Source organism: Branchiostoma floridae, chromosome 18 (genome assembly GCF_000003815.2).
Source record: "Branchiostoma floridae strain S238N-H82 chromosome 18, Bfl_VNyyK, whole genome shotgun sequence".
NCBI classification, from domain to species: Eukaryota; Metazoa; Chordata; class Leptocardii; order Amphioxiformes; family Branchiostomatidae; genus Branchiostoma; species Branchiostoma floridae.
In genome coordinates this window covers 7,707,620-7,717,531 of record NC_049996.1, presented here as the reverse complement: position 1 = coordinate 7,717,531, position 9,912 = coordinate 7,707,620, and positions in this window count along the sequence as shown.

Sequence of the window (9,912 nt, the reverse complement as noted above, 5' to 3'; positions counted from 1 at the left end):
AATGTTTTCGTATCGTCTGAGACGCGGCATTCAGGAAAAAGATGTCTTCACCAAACCAACCATAACCTCCTTATTTTATGCTCAATTGAACACGGAAATGTTTCCAGATTATAACGAATTGAAACAGGTTAGAATGCAGAGATTTGACGGATGGAAAGAAATTGTCAGGCCGTTATAACAATGAATGAATGAAGCGTATTTATTGTACAGTTTTGCCCAAGCGAGCTAAGTACAGGTCACAACAAGTCCACATTATATATATATATAAAAGTATCACAAGTCTAGTCTAACACAAAAGTTCGGCTACTTAAAAATACTTTAATAATATCTTGATTTCAGGCACTCACAGGCCCATGTGAAACAAAGACAAACGTGAAAAACATAGAATATTTACAAGACAGCATTTTGAAATATCCTAGAAATACTATATATATAGCTATGTACAGAGGCGCCGTCAGAGATTGCTGAAGAATGAATTGCGGTAGACTAAGTCGGACCTAAGCACAGACTGTACAATGATATTGTATGAATGAAAAAGTCTATCTATAATATATACACTATCTAAAATATATACTGAGTTGTAAAAAAAACGGACTAACTACAGTACATTGTATAGTCCGTCTGGGACGTCTGTTTTGTGATATTATTGGTCAGTATCCCGTAAACAGTACGATAATAGGACAGTCGGCGGTTGGTTGTTATAGTAGGAAGTCTATTCATGCTATTTCAAATGGCTGAGAAAAATATTCCTCACATGCGTTTTTACAGTGTCAGAAATAGTTTATTTCTCTTTAACTTCTCGTTCACACAAATGTTATTTTGTGAGCAAATGAAAGGAAGGTTTATTATGACACATGGACATGTACAGTTACTTGAGTACGGCGGACTTTAAAGTACATAATAGAAATAGGAAATAAGCTTTAAATTCTGACTATATAAACAATATAAGACTGAAGTTTCTAATTGTGCTACACCCAGAAGGGGCTATACAATCATTTCTTTGTTAAATTTAAATGGAAATAAATTCGGCGCGACACTAAAAATGTGACACTATAGGAGTGACGGTTTTGTGTTTTAATGGACTCTCTAATATGTTTTATTTTTCCGACTGACTAGAAATTTGTAATTGGGGTCATATTTTCTCAACTCTACTTGCACAGTACATGTACTTAAATCCTCATAAACTGATGTGAAATAGCAATTTAATGACGTCACAATCCTTATCGTCCTAACCTTCACTTGAGGTGGACTCTCACTGCACTTGGGGCACCAGTGCGGCACTGCGGGGTTCGTTCACTGTGGTACTGTTTTATTATTTTCGGAATTTGTAATAATGAAGATACTGCTTCATACGTAAAAGTATGACTTAGAAGACAAAAAAATACACGAAACGGAAGAAAATTCGTTCTTTATCTCCGAAATTCGTTGAGTCATCTACGAACCCCGCAGTGCCGCACCGGTGCCGCAAGTGCAGTGAGATCCCACCTTTATCTAACTACTCGTACTAATGTAATTGTTTGTATTGCATAAACTGTAAACAGCCTCGTGGCGTACCAAACCAAGTTTGTACCGAAGAGTACAAGCTGCATATCCAGACTGACGTATTTGATCCTCTTACACCCAAATGGACCCCAACTCTTTTCAATAAGTGTGGTGGGTTTGTTACGTGCTCGAAGTGTGACTCTCCTCAAACACAGGACCTCCAATTAACGTCCTATCCGAAAGACGGCCCTAACCGAAGCTAGGTAATCAATTCCACCTGAGTGAAGTGAGGAAAGTCGTGTAAATCACCTTTCCCAAAGGCACGTGCACAGCGTCGGGGAGTGTCAGGTAGCCCGAACCCAGGACCTCTGGGGTTTGAGCCAAGCACCCTACCATTGACGTCACTAAAGTCTAATCACAATGCAGATATTGTTTGGGGGGTCCCGTCCTCGGGGAGGTTCCTCGACCACGTTAAACAGCCTCATTACCCGCACTTCGGGTACCTACTGGCTGCAAAATACACCCGATACTATTATTATTATTATTGATATTGGCTATTGCTTGGCCTATGGATTTACTATCCTACCACCGTAGCATCTGCTTGCAGATGACGTCAAGACTTCCTGTTGGCTAAAGGTGGGCTCTCACTGCACGTGGGACACCGGTGCGGCACTGCGGGGTTCGTAGATGACTCAACGAATTTCAGAGATTAAGAACGAATTTTCTTCCGTTTTGTGTATTCTGTCTTCTTCTAAGTGATACTTTTACGTATTACGCAATATCTAAATTATCAAAAATCGTGCGAAAATAACAAAACAGTGCCGCAGTGAACGAACCCCGCAGTGCCGCAACGGTGCCCCAAGTGCAGTGAGAGTCCACCCTAATCTTGGCACAGTTGTTGTAGTGAGTCGCTTGGTGAGAAAACAACACCAGTTCTTCAATGTCAAGTTCTGTGTCGGAATCCTGTGTGCTGTGGGTACACAGTGACGCTATCTCCGCTATGCCACGCGACAGAGCAGCGGAAACATGTTTAGAACTACAGGTTTTGAATGCGGACTATGTGGAACATAGAAGTATACCCAATAGGGGTGGGTACCGTACAGAAAATTCAGGTCCAGACCCGGTTCAGGCCCAGAGGATCAGGTCCAGGTCCGCTCAAAGAAGAACAGAAATGAAGAATCTGTTGTTCAGTATACCATAATCTGTAAGTTCAGTCGTTTGTTAAGCTTTTCAGATCACTCTGACTTCATAATAAAGGCAACTTTTTTCTACGTTGTTTTATTCGCACGCTCGCATCAGCTTTGGGGGCCACAAAGGATGCCATCCATACAATCAAATCAACATGGCCTAATTGAATTTAGAGGACAGTTTAAAGATGTCACGTTTAAAGGAACCTTAAAGGCAGTGCTATTTGTAGCCGGTTCTGTCTCTATAACTAAATTCCTTTTTTAAGGCGCGTGTCCTTGGGTTGTCTAATCGGTAAGTAAACTTTGCAGGAAAGCGAGTCACAGTAGATAGCATCGTACAGCCCCTGCGGTGTCAAAAAGGCTATGGGGCTATCTTAGGCCACAGTAAGTAAATTTTATGGATGACATCAGCGCGCTCATTAAATTTCGCCTGATTTCAGAATTTTTTTTTTTCTTCGGTATGGTCAGATAGACCAAAATAGGCAAACATGCTGTGTTGTAGCCTAATAATCATACCCGTAGAAGTGAAACTAGGAAGGTAGCCATGACTATAGTTGCAGAAGTGAAACTTGTTGGATATATAGTTGTAAGAGTGCCACCAATATGGAAGCCATGACTGTAGTTGCCAGCTTGCCAATTGATACAAGTACACTAGTATCACTTGTACTGCACTAGTTCACTTCTTTGATACAAGAATGAATGCCTTTGTAGTTGTGATGCCACGTTTTGTCACTTTTGACAAATCTTGTTACGTCGTTTATGGTGTCTATTTTGAAAATTTAGATATCTTGTTTTTTTTACCCATCTTGATTTTTCGCACAATCTCATTATTTTTGTACTCTGCATAGGATGTCATCCATAAAATTTACTTGCTGTGGCCTTAAGTTTAAAGCGGGAATGTCCTCATGATTTTTTTTGAAGCATTGCATGTCTCTTGGACTATATGTACCTTTTATCTCCACAAAACAGAGCAATGCATATCATATATCGTGTAGTGAAGTGCATTTCCTCTTTCAGAAACATCATATGATTCATCACAAGTATTCACATGCATCCCCGTTGTTTCTATTTATTTATGTTGTCATAATTTAGATATATGACCCACATCATCAGGTCAAAAATACCCCTTTCCTCTCTTCGGTTTTCCTCGTTTTCTGATTTTAACAAAACTGCCCCTGCAGTTCCAGAGCATGCTACTAGGGAGACAAAACCTATACCACTTTTCCTTATATCAAAAATTATGTATACAAAAAATTCAAACCATGATACCACGTCCAGGACAAAAACAAACGTTCTGATGCAGTACCAAGGTCACACACCAGGTAATAACATTGTCTGAGTTGAAGATACGTTTGACGTCTTCACTTCCTTCTTCTGTCTTCAAGTGTATTGGATGTATTCGTTGGAAACCAAATATTTTGGATTGACCTTGCATTTTGATGCGTTGTATAGCGTTGTAATATGTTGTTTCACGTTGTGATTGGATATAGTGCGTTGGTCATGTGCTGTTCACTGTGACACTAACTGTAACAACAGCAGACTTTCTTTCACATAGTAATTATCAATTTCTCTTTCTACGATCACGAAAGAAACGAGCTGTTTGAAGAGGCCACCAAATTTCACCCCAACCTCCTCACATTCACCGACAAAAGAAAACAATTCTCATTCTAACATCACAAAACCCACACATAATAGAAAGGGTGGGATCTTTCGTCTTCCACTGTCTTCGAAAAAAGGAGTCGAACCCAATAATCCAGGCTCTAGAATTAGCTTTTACTGGCTTAAGACTAGAGTAGACACTTGTGATAATGTTTTGTACACTGTTTGAATTTCTTATGTTACCTGCAATTAGTACACGGGCAAGAATTTGCAATAAACTTTACCATTTTTATCAATCCAACGCTAAGCGGAATTTGCTCAACTGCATACCCCTGATAGATATTTTGCAGAGTAGATATCCCTTTTGGTAATGGAAAGTCTGGTCTAGACACCCGCCGAAAGTACGCGTTTTGTTTCCTAATGCAACAGTAGTAGCTGACCTAACAGTTAAGCAAACACACGCATGTGGTAGGCCATACGTTTTCCTGTCGAGCTCAGGCAATAAGGTAATGTTTGGTTACAACACATCTAGCGGAGCCCGTTTCCCCCACAGACGCCCCGTCACTCACAAGTAAGTGAGATATATGGTCAGGAGGTCAGCACTTGGTCAAACTAAAGCTAAGGGCACAACCCACCGTAAGTGCAATTTGTCCGTACGTTTTGGGGGGTTGGGAGGCCACGTCCGCCACGTATTTCTGAAAACGTTCAGGCTGTACAGGGCAGGCGCGTCGCCCGTACTGGCACGTTCGGGGGGCGAATCCGCAGCCCGATGGCACACAAAGTTTTGCCTTTACGTAATGTTCTACGGCGTGTCTGCGTGCTCCCAAATCCGTCGGATTCCTCGATCTCCAAGCAGATCCTACGGTAGCATAAGATAGTATAAAAAGGTGGCCAAGGAGTGAAGCCGGCCCAGAAGTGTGTTTTTCTACATGACAGATGGACTCCCCTTGGCCGATTTCAATCATTGTCCAGTTTGGTAATACCGTTGTAGGATATGCTTGGAGATTACGGATTCCCTACGAGTTCGTACGGAGGCGGTACTTACCACTTACGGATCCCAAAATTTTGCCCACGTTTCGGCACGTAGACAGCACGTATTTGCACGTACGGCGGGTTGTGCCCTTAGCTTAACAAGGCAGAATTTCAACACTCATTTGGAGAGCGAAACCTATTCCCACTGTTTGGCAATCATTTTTCCTCTTTCTCGGGTACATTTCTCATATTAAAAACCGAATGTTTTTGTAAATATATCTCGGCATTCAGAAGTAGAAGGGGTGACGTCATCTGATCTTCAACTTTGACCTTCCTCCTGATTAGCGGACGCGCAATGAAATGTGAGGAAATTTAACGACTTGCCTAAATTCAAGGTTGAGTCAATTAACGTCAATGCGTCGCATTCATGACAGTTAGTGGAGTAATAGTTTGTCAGTCGCTGTTTTTTTTTTTTTCATGACCACAGCTTTGAACTTATGTCATCTAAAAACTACACTGTAATGGATAAACTCTGTAAATTCGTCTACACGTTAAAGACGGAGACTGTAGGCTTAAATAAAATATAGCGTACCCTCTCTATACTTCTACTCTAGGTATGGATTGCATTTAACCAAAGTTGGGCATGAACATGCAATAAAGATTATTGTCATGTATTAGTCTGTGAAGATTTAGATTTATTAGATTTATTGAAATTGCAGACAATACAATACATGGCAAACCCAGGCAGCTTAGCTGATATTGGGTGCCACTGCCAACACATACATGTACACAATGTAGTAAGATACCATTTTCCTATACCATAACTGCGAATGTATGGCACAACGACCCGTATTTAGCTTGTTAGAACATAAGGCTAATTCACCGTTATCCTTTGTGTTTACAAAAATCGACGGACAATCGTCGACGGATAGTCGTTTAAACTTCATTTTTATGTACATATATATTGATGTATAAAACCCAGTACATTGACCAGTGCAGGTTTGGTGCAGGTAGACACCAGAAATACCTGCACAGCTCCTGCACTAACCCCCCCCCCCCCCCAATAACTGTAACATGGACTTCAGACTGTGCGATGAATTCCTTTTGTTTATTCTCTCTGCCATGGCCTATGATTCTCTCCTTTTGATTTGCCAATGCCATCGGTGTCGATTCATTCTGACCAATCGGGTCACCCCCTTCCCGAGTAGTGTCCCTTGACCATGTACTGTAGATGCAGAAATGTTCGCGGTGGATTAATGTTCGCGGTTTTCGCGGTGACCACTTCACCGCGAACTTAAAACCACCGCGAACATTTTCTATTTTGGTATTAGACTGCAGTCTATGGTGTTACCGCGAAATTAAATCCCCGCGAACTTAAATGCATTTACAGTATTTGGGCCGTTCTTTTTGCGTAGACAGTTCATCCCGATGCTGTTGATGATATCGGCCCCCGTAAGGGTGATGATACCGGAAGCCAAGGCTTCTCCAGCTTCAATGTCGGCCGCTTCGTTGTAATACATGCCAGCATGTAAAGGTACATTACAATCTGTTGAGACAGAACAGGCTATCGTTGAAGAGATTCATTATTCACGTATGGTCGTATCATGTTGATATGCTAACCGACCAATTACGACTCCGTTTACAGGATATATACATACAAGAATGGCACTCTTCTATCCAGAATAACTCAAAACTTTCTATTTATTCTATTTTATGCCAATTCGGGGCATGTTGCAACTTGCACTTTTTGCGGGTTTCTAAGGTACTGCAGCAGACCGTCCGGTTCTAATATCTCGTTTTTCGTATAACATTCTGTATCAAACAATAATCACAGAGACAAAATTGGCTATAAGCTCTAAATTTTAGTGCAGATTTTTTTTACTTATCAATAGTACTTTACAGTTGCAAAATGATATTGAATATCATGGAAGTAGAGACATACAAGTTCTTTGTATTTGTGATATGGCCCCTAGCCCTAGTTGGGGTTCATTATGTAACTGTGAATCAAAGATGAGTCTTACCATTAATGTAGATTTACATTTTTATTTACCAAACTACACATTGAGCCACGTACAATGTGAGACCTAGTCTCTCAACTAGTTCTATTTAGTTCTATACAAAATATACGTTCGAAAGACATGTGTATGCTTGTTTAGCAACATGCATTTTAATAAGTGACAGTTTTGTTTTGTTTTTGTTTTTTTTGCAGAAAGAATTCAAAGCAACCCTTCTCACTTGGTAGCACTGTGGTACATAAAACCAGTACTAGAAGCACACTCCCTGCAAAATGACTTATATATATATATAGAAAATGGTATGAAGAATTAAGTGGATTGTGTCAAATGTTGTAGAATTAGATAAATTCAGGACAACATCACATCTCTACCCCGAGCTTGTAAAGAAGATAATAGCTTAACTTGATAGTTCATCTGTGTTGGTAGAAGTCATTATTGAACTAGTTTAACTATACTATCCAATTTTTGTGTTGGATATTACAGTTCAAGTAGTTCAATGACATAATTGCTTAGTTTACCTCCACTGTAATACGTCTAACCATGTGGCCTTGGTACTAGATTTCAAGAAAAAGGAGTACACAATCTTTTCTTTGCTTGTATCTGACCTAAACATATGATAGTGCTGTACATTCAATATATTTTATGAAGTATCCTTTGTTTTGTATTGTGAAAACGAGTACATCAATGTTGATAATATAAGTAGAATACTACACAAGGGTTCATACATGACATTTCATAATAAAGAAAATCTCGTGAAACAACTGACTCCTATTTGACCACATAAGCAATTTACAGATGATACTTTCCACGCCAAAGTTTCTTTTTATGAGAAGTACTGCAACTGACTGTGCACAACTGAATGTTTTCAATAAAATACAAATAATATATATATGGCTACTGATGAGCAATAATACATTCTTACTATTCACAAACAGCATGCCTGACAGTATAAGCTCAAATATGTAAACATTTCATACGTTCTAGGGGGAAACCCCAAGGAACAAGTTTACTTAATTCAAAATAAAAACATCATTCTTAAGGTAATATTTGCTAGTGTATACATAAAATCACATCAAGGATAATGGAAATATCATGTTAATTTTCAAACTGAGATACATATTATGAGACATAACCATGATAGAAAATCAAATAATAAGTGTAAGGTGTAGTTTGTTTAGACTGTTTTCAGGGAGACGTCCATATATTTTTCTAGGAAACCAGTTATGACAAGTAGTTTGGACGGACATTGATAATCAGGTTTCACATTTACGAAGTTATAAATTTAAGATATTGTTTTACCTGACATTGTTGTTCCTTTTTACACACACGCTATTATTAAAAAAGACGTCTGCAAATGCCGTCACCCAAAATTCAAATGAGCATCTCACTTTGGTCACAGTGGGTAGCTTTTCGAAACAAATCTAGACCAAAAGCTTTAGTTACAGAGCTGTAAGAATGTTGTATATCCTTCAGAATGCTATTTTATGTCATTTTTTCGTAAACATTTGAAGTATCTTGGGTATCTGTTTGCTTTTCAGACAGGGCAACAACGCCTTTGCGTTTGGGAGGAAGAGGAGGTGGCTCGTCCTGGGAGGGTTTGCTTCCTTTAGGTGTTTCAGGGAACTTATTTTCAGTAATGGCCTGAGACTGGTCCTGTTCTATGAGGTCATGACCACTAACCATTACAGTAGCAGTGTTTGTGTTGGCCTCAGTGATGGCCTGAGACTGGTCCTGTTCTATGTGGTCATAACCACTAACCATTACAGTAGTAGTGGTGTTTGTGTTCGACCTAGTAATGCTCTGTGACTGAATCTGCTCTGTCTGATCATGACCACTAAGCTTTGTAGTAGCTACAATGTTTTCGCTGTGCTCAGTTACAATTTGAAACTTATTCTGCCCTCTTTTATCGTCAATATTGTTCATTGGAACAGCTAAGGTGTTTAAGTCTGAACCACTCATGGTTTCAGACTGGCCCTGCACTGTCTGACCATTGCCATTGTTAAATGCCACAGCTGTGGTATTTGTGTTGGCCAGACACTGGCCCTGCAATGGCTGAAAATGTTGGTCATTCATATCTTTATATAGGCCAGCATGGCCGCTGGTCTTTACAGTTTCCATATCTTCATACAGATTAGCAGCACCACACGTTTTAACAACAGATGTGGTGTGTGTGTATGTTTCTCCGGTTGCTTGATAATCATCACCGGTTATTTCAGGACATGTAGTTTTTGGATGATTTGCTTGTGTTTCATTATACATAGGATTTGGCTTTAAAGCTGCAAGCATTTCATTTGGAGACAACCCTTGACATGTTTGACCATGGTTACTTGTTACTACAGTAGATGCGGTGTTTTGGGTGCTCAGACCAACTGCAGGACCTGGACCTGGTGTGTCACCAATACCGTAGTTTTGATATCGAATCAAATCCTGATACTGACCCTGGTCGGCTTGACCGCTTGCGTTCACTGAAACTGTTACACTAGCTGTAGTGTTTGTAACATTTGGAAACTGAGTACTTGCAATTGTAGTGGTCGCCTGGGGCCGGCTTTGCACTATTTCCTTCGGAATGCTGTTTTTTACAGCATCTGCTTTGTCATTTTTGCTCAAAACAGCTTGAAGGGTTGTTGGGCATGAAGGGGGATTTTTAGCCCTCCTCA